At 46.6% G+C, this 17,222-nt stretch overlaps 1 protein-coding gene and 1 non-coding gene across 7 annotated transcripts in view; both read left to right on the top strand.

Moving 5' to 3' along the window:
- ASTN1 (astrotactin 1) overlaps positions 1–17,222 on the top strand; it is a 292,150-nt gene that overhangs the window by 155,537 nt on the left and 119,391 nt on the right. The gene's annotated exons all lie outside the window — the stretch shown is intronic.
- TRNAF-GAA (transfer RNA phenylalanine (anticodon GAA)) lies at positions 6,124–6,199 on the top strand. The gene has a single exon. It is a non-coding gene; the product is annotated as a tRNA-Phe (tRNA).

The following is a 17,222-nucleotide window of genomic DNA, read 5'->3' as shown; positions in this document are numbered from 1 at the left end:
AGGGTTTCCAGTGCGTTTATATGACTCTTTTATTTTCATTCTTCTCCCCCCCCCCTTTTTTTTACATCCATCTCTTTCTCTTTCCCCAAGAGTTAATGGAAGTGTGACTTTATTTTATCCCATCAATTTCAACATCAAACCAAATGAAGAAAGCTCTGAGAATTCAACCTAAAGTTCCCAGTTCCAACTCTCTCCAAAAGCCCCCCCCCCCCATGTAACCTGATTCCAGCTAAAGTACTGCCCCCTCCCTGGGTGAGCCGGCAGGAATGGGGTGGGATGTGGATCTTCACCTCCCTGGACCTCAGCGGTGCCTAAGAGCATCAGGTCACCCAGTTGGCTTGGGAAACTCCACACCTCATTCTTAGCTTTTGCTCTAGTGCAAACATGTTTAACTTGACCCATTTTCACAAAAAAGTGTGCGGCCAGTCAGCTGGACACAGAGCCACGCTTTGTACATGACAGACACCTGGCCGGGAAAGACATGAGGGCTGGAACCTAGCTCGCGCTCACCACGGGAAAACTCTGAGAACAGCTGCATCTGTCCAGATGGGCGCCTTTTTCTAATTTGCACAAAGACACGTAATGAGCCAGTGCTGACCCTGGCTGTGTCATTTTTGGCAATGCCCTTTGCTCCCTGTTCACCTTCCTGGTTAACTCAGGTTGACATGGGCAAAATGTGCCCTAGTAAATGTGACTCCCTAATGCCCCCATTCATGAGCGGATACTTAAGAACTCACATTTGGGGAGCTCACTTAAAATACTGGTCTCCGCTCTACCACCCTAGATTTTAATTTCATGGGTTTGGGAGAGGACCGAGAATCTGTGCAATTGACAAGGTCCTCCCAGTGGTTCTGAAGCACAGCCAGACGTCAGAACCCATCCTAAGAAAGGTGCGGAGTCTCCAGGCCCCTCGGGAGGGCATCTCTTACCAGAGGACCATCCTGGTAAAAGGATGGTCGACTAATGGCTGAGTACATCCTAAAGGATCCCTGCATATTGTTGATTGGGAAATGGAGGGCCAGAGAGGTGAAGACACTTGTTCAAGATCACATAGCTGACGGCCAGGGTTTATAGTGACAGGTGGGTTGTGGAGAGAACTCTGTTGGGTAGATTCAGATGTCAAAGAGAGCACATTGTGAAGAGCACATAACACTACGGACATCAGTGATCCACTGTAGATGAGAGGTCCCCGCCCCTGGGACTGAGGGGGCACATCCTCCCCCCCATGACAAACAGAACCTCAGCCCCCTGGCTGTCCTCCCCACCCCCAGAGGAGGGTACAGCCACCACAGTGTTCTCTGATGAGGCCAGCCACGGCACCAGGAGACATCATTTCAAACAGTGCCAGAGGCAGGAACACTCCGAGTTCCTGCGGCATGACCACCGGGGTGAAAAAAAAAATCAACCTCAATTTACCCTCCCATCTGCTCAAGAACGGAAGATAAATTGTTTCAATTTTATAGAAATGAATGTTTTACATCTTGCCCATGCTTTCCAGATAGTGTCCTGAATTTCTATATTCTACCGAATGCCTGGGTCTTTTCCACTAGGAATGCTTTCTGGACCATCAGCTTTCTTGGGTTTCGGTCTAAAAATACTAGGTCTGAGAGTTCTGTCACTTCCCCTGGCTTTGCGAAGCTTGGCTATTTATCTTTTTTTTTCTTCTTCTTTAAAATAAATAGAACAAAAATCCATTCATTATCCCGTGCTCAGAGGACGCCACCATTACCCTTTCGGCGGCTGCCTGCCCATTTTCTTTTTCTGTGTGTCCAAAGCTCTGCTTCCCACCACCTCCGTCCATCCTGTCTGTATTGCTGTTCACTTTCATAATTTCATAACGGGCAGGTATTCTGTTATGCTCACGCAACTCGGCAAGGGGGCTGGGGGGGAGGGAGATAAAGAAGGAAGTTTTGAAGGTATCTGTATGGTACATTGTCTTTCTCAAAACTTGTTCCATGGGGAAGATATTCTTAAGGTCTAACTTACCCCCCCCCCCCCGCCCCTTATAGTAACCTGATTTTGGAGGAAAGAAGAAAGTAGTTCAGGGTCTGGCATTTCGGTAAAAATCCTCTGATATGAGCATAGCTGTGAGTGCATATAACAAAGGGCTGAGTGGACACGAAGCAGTGACCCTCAAAGTCAGCATAATAGAAATGCAGCAGAATGTCAGTGTCACTGAAGACTCTGAGAGGTCCCTTATATAATGCAGATTAATAGCTGCCATTTATTAAGCATGTGATGCCGGGCTCAGTGCTATTTTTCTTCCTATCATCACTAGTCTCGGTAAAAATCCTACCAACTGGTGAAGAGGTGAGCAGTGAGTAGTGTTTGTGCCAGCCGCCATCTCTGTGAACACAACTTCTGCGAGAGCCATCTCTGGGCTTACTCGTCCTAGACAAGCATTTTGGATTCTTGTTCAAATGTTCATACTATAATTATCTTCTCCTAATTTTAACTTTATATAATTTCAGAAATTGGAGAGCAAACGTCTTATCACTGCACATTTTTTGTGTGTGTGGTTTTTTTTTTTTACTTTATCCTTTTTCTTTTTGTAAAAGCAATGTGTGTAATTGATAAAGAATATAAAGGGGGAAAGACCGCAGTAAAGGGAAGAAAATCTAACACCCTCCCCCCAGAAGTGTCACGCCCTGGGGAGAAGTTATTTGGAACTTTTGTTTGTTTAGGTATAATATTTTTAAACAAGAATGGTATCATGTTATATCTCTTGCTTTACCATATAGATGCACGTTTCTCTACATATGTATATCTGTATATATCTAATGGGAAAGGTGCCTCTTAATATTTGAGGCTCAGTAGTAAGTTGACCAGAGTCACATAGTGGAGAACGGACCAAAACCTAGGCTTTTTCCATTCAAGCGTGATGTAGCTCAACAATAGAAATGTTTTCTCCTTCCCTCATAGTCTCCTTCCACCAAGTTTATAAACCTTCCCACAAGGTTTTCCACACTGAGAATAGCATCATTGGTGTGAGGAGATAGAGCCCAGCCCAGGCTTTCCAGTTGAGATTGGCCTTTGGATCCAGGACCCTGGGATGTAGGGGGGGGGGGGTGCCCAGGTTTCTGTCGTGCAGGGTTGGAGAAGGAGGCCCCGAACAGCCGCTCAGAGCTGCTCGGTGTCACTGTAGCCCAATCAGCCAGGGAGAGGGAGGACCCCCACAGGGCCGCCCAGACCACAGTTCTCAGCATGGATTGCCTCCCATCCTGAAGTATGGCTGGGACCCCTTGTTTGTAAGCACACGAGAAAGATGACTTTAAGTGAGTGGTCATCGTTATGGGCTGGTGACAAGTGGGAACATCCCGCACATCAGGGGAAGCCTCCTTGAAGCTGAGTTAACACCAGTGACCCTGGTCCTCAGCGTGCCTGGCTCTGAGCCACACACTCGGCCTTGTGGGTGCAGCAGCAACAATAGTGACGTTGACATTAGTAACAATAACAGCTGACCCTCTAGCTAAATCCTTTCCATGGACCAGCCAGTGTAATTCTCATGTCAACACTACAGAGTAGAAGCTGTTGTCCTTATTTCACAGGTAACTCTATTTAATTCTGGCAATGTTGAGAGTTTTAGAGGCGAAAAAAGGGGATTTTAGTCCCTAAAGAAAATTTTCTCTTGCCAAACCTCCTCCAGGGCCCTGAGTCTCACAATGACAGCAGGAGAAAAGCTTCAGCTCAGCCGTGAGGCTCTGTGGGCAGAGGACCTGGGAGTGGTTGCCTGGGTTAAAGCAGTGACAGGTAGGCAGCGTGTGGCTAAGCATCTCTTTCAGAATGATGACAAGTCCTAGGGAAAGGGGCGAGTCACTGGAGGGACCTAGCTGGAGGTTCTGACCATAGTACCATTCATTGGCTGCTGCGTAGTCCAGGTAAAAAAAAAAAAAAAAAAGAAGCACTCAGACACATCCTGGGTGCCCCAGGCTGGTGATGTCTGTGGGCACAGGCATCTGTTACTGAGTAGCTCTGGGCTGGGGCTAGCATGAAATAATGGTTCAAGGTACAGAGGCCCGTAGTAGAAGAGGGCATGGCCCAGCCTGCCTGTGGACCCTGCGCAGGACCGATTTGCCTATTTCCTGGCACACAAGTGTGAGAATAAAACACCTAGGCGGGTCCTTGCTATCAGCAAAGATTTCAGAGCCCATTAAATCAGCTTTACAAGAAAAACAAAACAAAACAAAACAAAAAAAATATTTCAGAGCCCAGTCTCGTGGGTCAGGATGGACATTGTCACATACGAAGGATGGGGCTTATCTGTGTTGCTCAAGCTGTTGGCCTCAGGAGGAGGTAGTCTGGGGCGCAGTCAGAGGTTTTTCTGAATGTCATTCACCAGACTTCACCTCATAGCCTTGGTCAGACCATTTCAGCTAGCCAGGAGGCTGCGGACACCTCACTTCCTAGAGGATGAGTGTCCACCTGCTCACATTTCCATCTGCGTGATGGGAAGAACGGAGAGTTGTTGTCAGGCAGACTTGAGCTCAATCTTACACGGTCTCATATCTTCTACTTAAAAGCACTGTGGTTTTGGCTACTTCAATTTCCTCATCAGTAAAAATAAGAATAGTACCTACTTCATAGGTGAAGAAACCCTAAATAAAACACCTTGTATTCAATAGTGTTATGTAAACTGTGTAAGCACTCAATACCTGATGGCGCTAAGTACCCCATTGATACTTAACCTCAGTTTGATAAGATGGGTTTAGAATAACCCACTTCTAGCATGTCAGTTCCACAAGGGCATAAATGATGTCTCTTCTATATCATTGCATTGTTATACCCTAACATACTGCCTGGCATATAGTAGGTGCTCAACCCGTATTTGTTCAATAAATGAAACATGCCCATCTTCGGGCAGGGCTTCCACATACGTCTGTTTTCTGATGGTTGGATCTGTAGACTTTCTGCTGTGAGTGGTGAATCATCTCCCCGGTGTTGGTAAGAATATTAGCTGAATCACAGGCAATTCTATACCCTCAGAGCTGGGAGCCCACCTCAAAGTCATAACTTGACACTTGGTGTGAAAATCTCTCATACAGCCTTTTAACAGATGCTCTCCAACCACTGTTCTTAGTGTCAGGGGCGTGATGGCTCAAAAAGGCAGCTGCTCAGTTGTTGTAATGCAGAATCTTAGCTCTTCTTTAGGCTGAGCCAAAGTGTGTTTTCCTATAGTGTTCACGTCTATGCTCCGCTTTGTCTTTTGGAACAATAAAGAGTGTGTTGATTTTCTTCTGTGCTCAGGACTGGTACTTTATATGGTAGTCTTGTATGGATTAGAAAAATGTGCCTATCTGCTGCTGAGTGTGGGTGGGTGACTATGAACAAACAGGGTCACTAGGTATGGGGTAGCTCCACGTTCATGTTCCAGGTAATTACAACAATCTCTTCACCAACCTCTCCTGAGTGTGCCCAACTCCATCAACTTTTCTCTAGGCTGCACGTGTTCAGAAAGATGCTATTGTTCTCTTCATCTTCCTAGTCTATCATTATACCTCTCAGATGATGTTGCCCAGGACTGATCAAATCACTGCATAACATATGTCAGGCCTGTTTCTTACTGTGCATTTTCTATTAATGACTTCTAAGCTCAGCTTGTATTTGGTCCTTTAAGAAAAGAGTCATGGTGATGGCCAACTAAAGATCTTTGTCAGAGGGAGTGCTGTCAAAAAGAAAGTATATTCAAGATTGCATTCAATTATCTTAACCTAAATTCAGGTCTTATATAAAAACCCTATTAAAAATTTTAGCTCATAGCCCACTGAAATCCTTTGACTCTTGACTCTGTTATCCTAAGTATTAGCTATCCCTCCTACTTTATGTTGTCTGCAAATTTAATTAACTCACCTTCAGTGACCTTCTCCAAGTATCTGATGAAATTGTTAAAGGAAATACTATCAAGCCCTGCTCCCATCAGAGACCTTCTTACAGGTTGACCTTGACTCGTTACTTGAAACTTGTTGGTTTCATTGTTTAACTACACAGGGATTTGCCCAGTGTGCATATTTCTCTCTAGTCCATGTAGAAGATTTTGTCAATGCCTGGGTCAGAATGGGCACTCAATACATCTTGTAAACCAGTGAATGAAGTCCCGTTGGCACCCTTTGAAATGCCAACCTAGAGGCCCTGGCCTGTTGGCTCAGCGGTAGAGCATCGGCCCGAAGTGTGGAAGTCCCAGGTTTGATTCCTGGCCAGGGCACACAGGAGAAGCGCCCATGTGCTTCTCCACCCTTCCCCTTCTTTGTCTCTATTTCTCTCTTCCCCTCCCACAGCCAAGGCTCCATTGGAGCGAAGTTGGCCCGGGTGCTGAGGGCGGCTCCATGGCCTCCGCCTCAGGCACTAGAATGGCTCCAATTGCAGTGGAGCAATGCCCCAGATGGGCAGAGCACTGCCCCCTGGTGGGCATGCCAAGTTGATCCCGGTTGGGTGCATACAGGAGTCTGTCTGTCTGTCTCCTCATCCCTCCACTTCTCATTTCGGAAAAATCCAAAAAAAATGCCAACCTAGGAATGCCATCCAAAATGGTCATGAGCTTAGCTTGGGACACCTCCTTGTCAGTGACTTTATTTTAGCTCTCTGTAGATGTCTTTGCATTCTTGTTTTTTAGTTATTGATCCATCATCGTTCCATAAAGCGCTCAAAACTGCTAACAAATTGCCTCCACATTTTCCATGTGGCTCCTAGGTCATCTTTTCCTTTCATTCGTGCAGTTTTTTTTTCCTGCTTTTACTTTCATTAGCATTTATTTTATTCTGAAATTACTTCCAGGGCATAAGTTTTTGTTTCTTTAGTTTCTTCTGGGACATCTTTTCCTTCTGTGCAGTCTCCCCTTCTGGTTCCGGAACAATCTACTCTTGTTCAGTGAGGGTCACGTGGCAAGGAGAGCTCATGTATGGGTCCATCTGCCCGGGGGTTGTGTCAGTTCTGTGTCGCATCTTGGGAGCTTTGTTCACCCAGATGCGCTCTGCAAACAGAGAACCTCCATCTAAACCTTCAATGCAGCGCTACTCTCTGCATTTTTAAGCATACGCAGCAAAAATTCAGCACTCTTTTTAGGACACCGACCCTGTGACCAGCCCCATGATTTAGCCTGGGCATACTTCCCAACTCCACCACCATGACGACGGATAGAATGGCACACATTTCTTCTGTCAAGTGACCTCCTTCAGATACTTGGTGGCTTTTTGGATGTGCATACCCTTGATGGCGTGAGCAGTTTCCTAAGTGTTCTTAAAGTGGCCACTCTTAGCTTGTTTGATTTTGAACCTCTTGAGTTGTTTGCTTTTGTGGGGTTTTCTGGGTCAAGGGAATAGTGACCCCTTTTCAGAGGTCACCTCTGGCCACTTTTGGGAAGAGTAGCTCATGCAGTTTTATGCCAGTTAGAGTGTTACTTATCCAGGAGTTCTAATGATGTGCCTTTCAACAGGTTCCCACTCGAGAAGTGAAAGAAAAGATAACAATAGCTAATATTTACTGAGAGTTGATGGTTCCTGGCACACTTCTAAGACCTCTCTCTGTGTTAATCTTACCCAGTTCTTTGAAGCTATCTCCTTTTCACAGATAAGAAAACTGAGAGGCACAGAGAGGTTTGGTGACTTGCCCAAAGTTTGCACCATAGTCAGTGGCGTAATTGGGATTTAAACCTAGGCAATCTGTCTGGAGCACATGCGCTTGACTCTCGGTGCCACCTGACAAAGAAAGCAGCGTACTTTGGGGGCAAGCAGCTTGGTGAGTGGAGAAAGCCCCTCCCTCCCACTTCCTCCTCTGGTGTGCAGTGTGCAGTCGGACAGCTGGCTGTGGGCATGATGGGCAGATTGCCCTGCAGCCCAGCCTGTGCTCTCGGTTCTCTAGCTATGGGGGACTGAGCTGGTGTGGTCGTCTCTCCACTGTCAGCTGCTTCAGGGGTTTTTCCTCCTTGGTCCTAGAAGCATTTGTACTTGGAAGATGCCTGTGGAGAGGTGGAGCTCAGTCCAGAGGGATGAACTGCTCCAGGCATCAGTAAAGCACATTTAGAGAGAGCTTTGGAGTGCCCCATGGGAGCACGGGGAGGAGATCAGTGTGTCAGGGGCTCCGTTTATGGGTCAGGAGCTTTTTCAGGTACTTTATATCTGTTACCTTGTTTAACTAACAATAGGTAATATTTCCCGAGTGCTTTCTGTGTGACGGGCGTTATTGGTAAGTGCTTTGTGAATGTTCATGCACATCAGCCCTTCCTCACATTGTGCAGATGATGAAGTCGTGACAGGTCCAATCACACGTGAGAGCACACAGCTGGGGTGGGAGGAGATGGAATGAACCCCGCAGTCTGGCTCTATGTCCAGGTGCTCAGTGTGAAGTGTAAGGACAAGTATGACCACCTGGCAGCCTCTTGGGAGGAGTCCCTCCAGCATTCAAGGCTCTGCATTGGTTTCCGCCCTGAATGAACTGCCTGCTCTTAACCACCCTTATCTTTGTACTTGGCCCTCTCCCCGTGTTTGCTCAGGACATTTCCTTCCCTCCGGTTCCCTCTCTCCAATGCCTGACCCCTAATTAATTCTGTCCATTATCCAAGGTCAGGGCTCAAACATCTGCTGCTCCATCAAGCCTTCCCTGATTACCCAATGGGAAGCCATCTCTTCTCCCTTTGGGCCACCTCAGGCCTGTAACTCTCTCTGTTGTCCAAAGCCACATTGTGCCTTGCGTTATTTCTATCCCTAGACTCACCTTTACCCTTGTAGACTCTTAAGACTTTTGGAGCAGGGGCTTTCATTGTGAGCCTCCTTCTTGAGTACACAATGTCTTACCTATAGAAGGTCCTCAATAAAAACAGAATAGTTGCTACTGGTGAGACTTCAAGCATTATGGACTAACAGGGCAGGTATTTAGTTAACACAGAGAGAGATCTGTGTAGGACCAAAAAAGAGGACACATCTTGATACCACTCACGATACATCACTTCCATTGAGGACTTCCTCTGTTCCGGACACCCTATGTAATCCTCAGAACAGTCTTGTTAGTTCATTGGAAGCTTAAACACACAAGGAACATAATGGTTGAGACTGTGCAAGCGAACTACCTGAGTCCAAATCCTGCCTCTCTCTCTTACTAGCTCCTCCCACTTCCCCTGGGCAAATCGCTTAAGCTCTCTGCACCATAACTCCCCACCCCAGTGAATTAGGGATAGCAATACCTGCCTCCCAAGATTGTACTAAGAGGTAACTGAGAATCGTGAAGAGCTAGATTGTCCTAGTTTGTGGAAGGTGCTTGGTGACAGCAGGTGGTAGTGGGTTTAGATGGCTCTTCCTCCAAGAATCAGGGAACCCCACATCAGGCATCGTCATACCTGTCAGGGTTGCTTTTCAGGAGAGAGATCCTGCTTCCATTATTTAAACTCTTCCTATTTTGACCGCCGACCAGCAGTCCTGGCCAGCCTAGGTTATTATTATTTATTTTTTGGCTGGGTTGGGTTTCTACTTTTCTCTTTCTCTCTGTCAGCATCAAAGCAGTTATCCTGAAGACAGTCTTCACTCTTCAAAAGCTTTGTCTCTCTCTGCCCCAACTTGTGCTTTCTCCCAGGCCGAGGAGGGTGCTGTTGGAAGTGCTAGCTCAAACTCAAGTCTCTGGCTTAATTACACTGCAGTCAGATTTTCCAAGAAAGCTCCTAGCATGGAAGGATGCCCTCTTTGAAGTCATTAGTCTTCACAGCAGGGAGAGCACATCATCAAAGACTCCGTTTCCCAGCAACCCCTGCTGTGCCCTTGTGCACCAAGGATTGAGGAGGGAGAGCGAGAAGAGCCTACAAGGGCATTAAGTCTGCTGTTCTCTCCTCTAGTCCTGAACCGAGATTCCTTTGAACTGAAGCCCAGGGAGAGAGCTGGTGATGCTATCGCAAAACCTCTCCCATTCTTGCAGTTTCAACCAATTTAGCAATTAAACTTTCCAGGGCCAATGATAGGGAATGTAGGACACAGTTAAGGTTCCAGTTGGTAATCTGAGGCCCTGTGGAATGGGGGTTGGGGCGGGAACAAAGTGCCTCTGTGGCTCCAGATACTAAGAATGTACTTGATAATGACTATGGGTAATCCACTGGGAAGTTAAAACTGTGTGTGTGTGTGGTGGGGCAACAGAGAAAATTTGGACCTGATTTTCACCCTGGTCCTGCCTGTTATCTGCCATTTACCTGTGGGTAGCCCCTTTTTATTTCTGACTTTCGTTGTCTTGATCCCTTGGCAGTGGAGTGTGACTGACTGTAAATGACATAATGTTTAATGAAGCCATTTACTTAGATCTGGATTTTAGATTTCAGCATGAACCTGGACCTCCGATTGCAGCATTGAAGTCCTAGGACTTGGACCAGACTGACTGACTAGGTTTTGGAAGATCACTTGGTAGAACTCAGTCATGGAATGCTTAAGGGAGGTGCTTGAGTCCAGATCCTCGGGGGTGGGGCTGGGGTGGGGGGAGCTTGCCAGGAACCGAAGGATGCCCCTGGTGGGCACCAGCATGGAGCATCCCTTCTCCACTGCCACATTTATCAGACTGGCCCCTCTTCCATGGAGTCTCACGCTTCCCACCGCTCTCTTGGGCCAGCACTCGACCCCTCACTGTACCGCCAGGATCGGCTGCTCACCTGGCTACCCGCCCCCCGACTTGACCTCATGTTCTTCCTTCTTTTCTCCAGGCACCCAAGAAGATGTGCGCAAAAAGAGCTATTTATATTACATACTGCCAAAAACTCACCAGTGAAACGTATGGCCCTACAGAATAAGTTTGGGGCCATCTAAGGTGGCCTACAGGCCCTCTCTGACTTGGTTCCTGCCAACTGATCATCCCTGATCACTCTCTTCTCAGAATTTTGTGTTCCGGTGACCTCTAACCTGTTGTGCAGTCCCTGTGTGTTCTGTGCTGTATACTATGTGTCTGAGATTTGCTTAAGCAGCTGTGCCTGGAATGGTTTTGCCTACCCACCTCCTTTGCCCACTCCCAACTTTTCTAGCTATTCCCTACCAACTTACTGTTTAAGTCTGCATCCAGGTAGTTCCCTCTGAGATAAACATCTGATGCTCCCTGGTCTTTACAAAGTGGCCCTCTTCCGTGACCTTGTGGCCCCATGCATGTCTCTGCATTGTTTTCACCCCGTACGTGTGCTGATCTATTAACTCTGTACTCATCTGTTCACTTACCTGCCTCTGCCCTTACTCTCCTAGCATGTTGCAATTTCCTCAAGCTCAGGGCTGTGTCTTGTTCATTTTTGTAACCATATGGCATTTCCCCGTCACATTCAGCATTAAGCACTGAATAAATATTTGTTGAATGAATAAGTGATGGTTGCATACGGGGTCATATGTGCAAGTTCTATGGAAACCTATGCATGACTTTCTCGGTGCATTCTCTGGTGTTTAGGTCTCTCTAATACACAAAAGAGAAGTCAGCTTACTTAAATTTAATATTTGGCATGATGTTCTTTTCTGTATTAACTCATCTATCTCCCAAGTGCCACTAAAGTAGGGCCCATCCATCATTCATTCATTTGAAAAGCATTTACGGATGACCTTTTATGTCTCAGGGTTTGCTAAGTGCTTGAGAAGGAGCTGAGTAACCAAAATTGTATAGGGCTTACCATGTGCTCAGCACTGTTCAGAGTGCTTAATATTAACTCATTTAATCTGCACACCAACTATATGAAGTATGTACTCTTACTGTCCACCCTTATTTTACAGTAGAAGAAATTGAAAAACAGAGATTGTTCTAGCCAGTCGTCTAGAAACAAAGCTTATGTGCTATTTTTTTGAGGAATGCACAATTCCAGAGTAGCAAGAATAAGGGGAGGAGATAACTGAGACAGGGGGGATGAGAAGCAGAGGCAGGTGATGCATCAGGAAGCTGGCCACAGAGTTCAAGAAGCAGGTGTTCGGACATACAGAATGCAGTATAGAGCGTTTGGAAATTGTACCTCTGAACAAGTGAGAGGAACTTACCGTATTTCCCATGTATGAGACACATCCTATTTTGAAACATTTGTGGTCTAAAAACTGGGTGCATCTTATACAGTAGTTGTAGATTTTTTTTACTTGCATTTCCCACTTTTTTGCACTTGCCTTTTTTTCAAATTTTGGGCCCCAAAATTAAGGTGTGTCTTATATATGGGAGCATCTTATACATGGGGAAATACGGTATCTGCTGATTCTTTCCAGTCTCTAGTTCTAGTTCTGATGGGAGTGTTAACATCCATGAACATCCTCAATGGGAGAATGAAGGGAGGCTATGCTTCCTTCACACACACACACATGCATGCTACCATCCAGGTAAAGCTCCATCCAATAGGAGACATGCTGAAGTGAGGAAGTGAGAATTTCCATCAGAATCATGATGAAAATTCACATTTGGCAGAGATCAATGTATAATGTGCAGGAAATGCAGAACACAGAGTTGATTTTAGGAAAAGTCAGAGATTGGCTATAAATAGTCTGCTGAAGAATGAATGAATGAATGAAATGTTCAAATAAATGAAAGGATGAGGCAGAAGTCCCGAAGAGTGACTGAGACAGGAACAGGAGAGGGAACCAGAGTAGTCTAAAATGGCTCCACTGACAACCAGAGTATTAATGCAAGTGGGACAGTGGCTGTGGCCCCAGCAAGAGGACAACCTGATAGAGTCCCCCATGACCCAGGCTGGAACACTGTGAGGTGGATGCAGCCAGATGAGCAGGTGGTTCTCAAAGTTTTCCCAGGAGAGCTCTTGGGGGGGGGGGGGAGGGTTGGCAAGGAGCAGGGAGGGAAAGTAGTGCTTAAGGATAAATATTATCCTTCTATTTACTTCTAACTCCTCTTCCCAAAATAACTCCCAGGACACTCTTGACTTTCTGTTTTGCTCCTCATCTCTGCTGTAATGGATTTAAAGAGCCTTCCCTGGGGCTCCATAGCACCTACATTGCCGCATGAGAGTCAACTCAGGGTCACTGTGGGCATTCTCCTCTGTTTCCCCGCTGGACAGCGCAGCGGTAGGAAGCTCCCTGAAGACACAGACTGTCATTAATTTTGGCTCTTGGGGTCTTTTTCTGTTTGTCTGTGACGCCTAGCCCTCTTAGTTGTGTAGTCTAGGTGTTTCATAGAGATGAAATCCATAATGGAACCAATGAACAAATGACACCAGGTGGCTGATAGTTCCACGCTCGTCACTTTCAGAGCAGAGAGAGTAGACGAAACTTGTCTTGCCCTTCTTTGTCTGTATTCTTACAGCTACCCCCCAAAGCAATGCCTGAGAATAGAGGCTGCAGCGGAGATCCTCTTAGAAGAGATAACAAATCTTATTGGAAAGAGAGGAAGGGAGACAGGAGTTTCTCTTGTCATTTAATTCTAGACAGTTGAGAGGATGCTTTCTGATCCTCATCTAGCCCGCCTTTTCCTGCATGCAGTCGCTGCCGCCAGGGCCCAACGAGGGGTCCTTAATGAGTTTGGCGGCTGAAGCCGCGCTCTGGAAGGTCATCTCGGTAACTCTTTCACAGTGTTCAAGACACGTGCTTTTTTCTTAAAGGCAGGTTTAACCCAGGAGGTCACTTTTTCAATTTTCTTCCATCTCCTCCAGACCAGTATTTAACACTAGGGAGAAGCAATGAATCTGGATGGGATCAATTTCAATTCACTTCTTTTGGTCCAATTTAGATGCTAGGGGAATGTTCTGATTGATAGCAGGAATAGCTGCCATTCGGGGGGGGGGGGGGCTCCTCTGTGCTTTCCGAGAGCTGTACTCACACGTTATTTCCGTGGTTCCCCAGCTGTACACTGAGGGTCGTGGGGTCACAGAACTTTTACTGGGGCTCTGAGGGATAGTTCTAGTTGTCAAGGGAAACAGGTATATCTGTCAGATACCATACAAACTACTTTTAACTTTATAGGTTTCATTTCTTTTCCAAATGCTTGCTAAGTTGTTAGGATACAACTATTTATTAAGTCATTTAGACCTTACTACTAAATAAATGAATCGGGTTGATGTTTCTTCAGACCTAGGGGAGCTGTGAAAATTAAGTGACTCTGGGTGCTATGAGCTGAGAAAGTTTGGGAGCCTTTATTATTATTATTATTATTATTATTATTATTATTATTATTTTAGTGAGAGGAGGGGAGGCAGAGAAACAGACTCCCACATGTGCCCCCACTGGGATCCACCCTGCAAATCCATTAGGAGGCGATGCTCTGCCCATCTGGGGCGTTGCTCCATTGCTCAGCAACCGACCCATTTCTTTAGCACCTGAGGCAGAGATCATGGAGCCATCCTCAATGTCTGAGGCCAACTCATTCAAACAAATTGAGCCATGGCTGTGGGGGGTGGGAGAGAGAGAAGGGGGGGGTGGAGAAGCAGATGGGTGCTTTTCCTTGTGCCCTGATCGGGAATCAAACCTAGGACATCTATATGCTATGTGATGCTCTACCACTGAGCCAACCAGCCAGGGCAGGAGTCTGTTTTTAATGCATATAATGTCTCCAGTAAGGTTGGCATTATTTTCTCAAGTCTACCTCTGAGGACACTAAAGAACAAAGGAGTGAAGAAAGTGACCACATGGTCATATGGCTTGTAAACGGTGGATCCAACGTTTGAATCCAAGACTGCCAGATTCTGAAGTCCTCATGCCTCCAGAGTCACCCTAGTGCGGAGGCAGTGAAGGCTAGAGCTTCGACACTCAGAGCCACAGCAGCCTTTGGCAGTGATCCAGTCTCACTCAGAGTCTGGCCCCATCACACAACTGGCGAGCAGTGGAATTTAGCGTAGGGATCAGTCTTCTGACTTTAGACTGCACTATTTTTACTCTGCCCTACACTCCGGTCTCTTCCCAGCTTTGGACAGCCATCCGTTATTGCGCTTAACTTTCACTATCGAAATGTCGAAGGTGCGTTATTACCTGAAGCGCAGAGGAGTGAGGGGCTTTGGGGAAAAGCACCAAGACTAATTATGGCGGCAAAGGGTTTGGTTGACAAGGAAAGATGAAAAAACCAATCATGCCATGTGCAATTTGGGCTAAGCAAGCATAAATGGGAGGTGGCGTCATCTATTAATATCTAAGTGGTATAAATGTCACAGGAAAGGGCAGAGGAGTTATTTATGGGATGCAACTAGGAAATTAAATTAGAAAGGGAAAGAAAAAAATTTAGGCTGAAAATGTGATGTTGATATTTATTCGCCAGGAGGGGGAGGGGTGGTAGGGGGAAGACTCCGGTGTGCGCTGATTTATGTAAAGTTGGACTGGACCATGCACCATGGAAAATACCTGTGGGGATGACTCTACTGATCCCTGGGGCTGTCTAGCCTTTTCTGTTTGCAGTTTCTATGGTCCTTTAACAGCCACAGTTTTTCATTTGCCTTCTCCGGTGTTCTTGCCCTTTCCTGTATTTTCCCCATCCTCTTCCCCCTTCCCTTTTCCCCTCTGTTTTGTCTCTGCCCCCTCTTCCTCACAGTCACTCGGGGTCTGCTTTCTCTGGCCTCCAGGTGTCCTCCAGGTCCCATCTTCCTCTATCTGGTACCAGGTGCATCCCAGGTTTCGGGCCATCGCCCTCCCCTTCTCTTCCTCCAAAATGGGAAATGGAGTTTGCCACTCTGACAAAGAGAACAAAAGCTGAAAGTCCTTGCCCAAGCTTACAGGGACAGCGTTTTCCCTTTTCTTTAGGGGGTTTTCATTTTAAAAGGAAAAAAGATAGTAATAATGGCAGCCTCTTCTCCCTCCGCCCGCGGGGTGCTCACTGGGCAGAGAGTGTCAGCGGAGGGACCGCCGGATCAAAGGGCCACTGCTTGGTTCAGATCTCCTCAGCTCTCCAGTTTCCTCCCAGCTTCAGCAACTTCTGATTGCGTTTCTCTGAAATCCAGGCAGAAAGGGGCGGCATTAGCATTTTTAATAAAGGGAGCTGCAGAAGAGAGAGGCAGCTCACGGAGGCTGAAAGAGTGAAGGAAGCCCAAATCTACCGACAGGCAGAATCCCCTCGTGGAGGTGCAGAGAGAGCTCCGCTTGGGGACAGAGGCAAGGCAGGCGGAGAAGTCCTTGTCGTCGTCGGAATGGCATTCACGCTGCTATAATTGGAGCTCTGAGCAGACACAGTTGGGAGGTGGGAAATTGCTGTGCTCCGTTGAGTTTGATTTCACGTGATCCTGAGGCCCAGCATCGTGGAATGTTTTCTTAATTTAGCCCATTTCCTCTGTCTTCCTGGAATGAGCCATTATTCGTTCTTAGCTGGGCTGGCTATTTGTTCATCATGGTTCTTCCCCCTTTGTCCCCCCCTTGCGCTCTGTAGAAAGGTAAGATGTAAACAGGGGAGAAGGGGCCACACAGATTCTTGATTTAGATAAAGAAGGTGACCCTTGGAGACCTGGACTGGCTGACATAATCTTTCCCTCTCATTTTTTGGTCAGGATACAGGTGCAAAAGTTTAATGGAGTTGCTTGGTATATGTTTTGTCTAGTAGGCCATTCTACCTCCGCAGGATGAAGCTTAATGGGCTCTTTCCCACCATTGGAATAAAGCAAAAATATCTCCTTGCAGAGGTTAGTTCTCTAAAGAAAGTGGCAGTGATTAGATCGAATGCCCTTGACAGTTGGATGAAAAGTTGCTAAATAAGAATAAATTGAATGCCTAAACCGAGACTCCGTCAGGGGAGGTAGCACAGATCCCAACCGCAGAACGTTCCGACCTGTCACACTGTTCCTCCCCCATCACACGTATAACCCTGTGAGAGTAAAAAAGAAGTGGCGAACCTCCTTCACTTTCCCAAATCTTTCCATAGAGCGCCAGGGCCAAGTCAAAATGGCGGGAATACTCCCCCCCACCCCCCACCCCCCACCCCGCCTTGGGTTTCAGTGTCTTAAGTACTTAAGACCTCTCTGCTGGGGAATTGTCAACCCAGATCATTATAAACATGGCACCAGTTAGAGGGGGTACTAATCCCGTTGTTCAAAAGCCTTGTGATTTTAACAAAAGAGTAACTATCACAGCCCAATGTTTCTTACATGTGAAATCAATCATTTTAGCCTCAGCTGAACTGACAAAAGAAATGTGTGGATTTGTACGAACGTTTAGCTGCCTCTGGGCTCTTTACACCTTAGCGCTGCTCCTTAATTTCCTCTGTCAGCTATTCCTCTTGTCCCCGTACTTGCAGTCCTGACTCAGTACCAGATGCCAAGCATAGGAATATACATACTGTTACTAACTGCAACTCTGAAAAACTTCCAAGATCCTTAAACCGCCTTATCTTGGAAGGGT

Source organism: Saccopteryx bilineata, chromosome 2, assembly GCF_036850765.1.
Source record: "Saccopteryx bilineata isolate mSacBil1 chromosome 2, mSacBil1_pri_phased_curated, whole genome shotgun sequence".
NCBI classification, from domain to species: Eukaryota; Metazoa; Chordata; class Mammalia; order Chiroptera; family Emballonuridae; genus Saccopteryx; species Saccopteryx bilineata.
The sequence above is the reverse complement of the archived record's forward strand: the minus strand, read 5'-3'. Positions and strand labels throughout refer to the sequence as shown.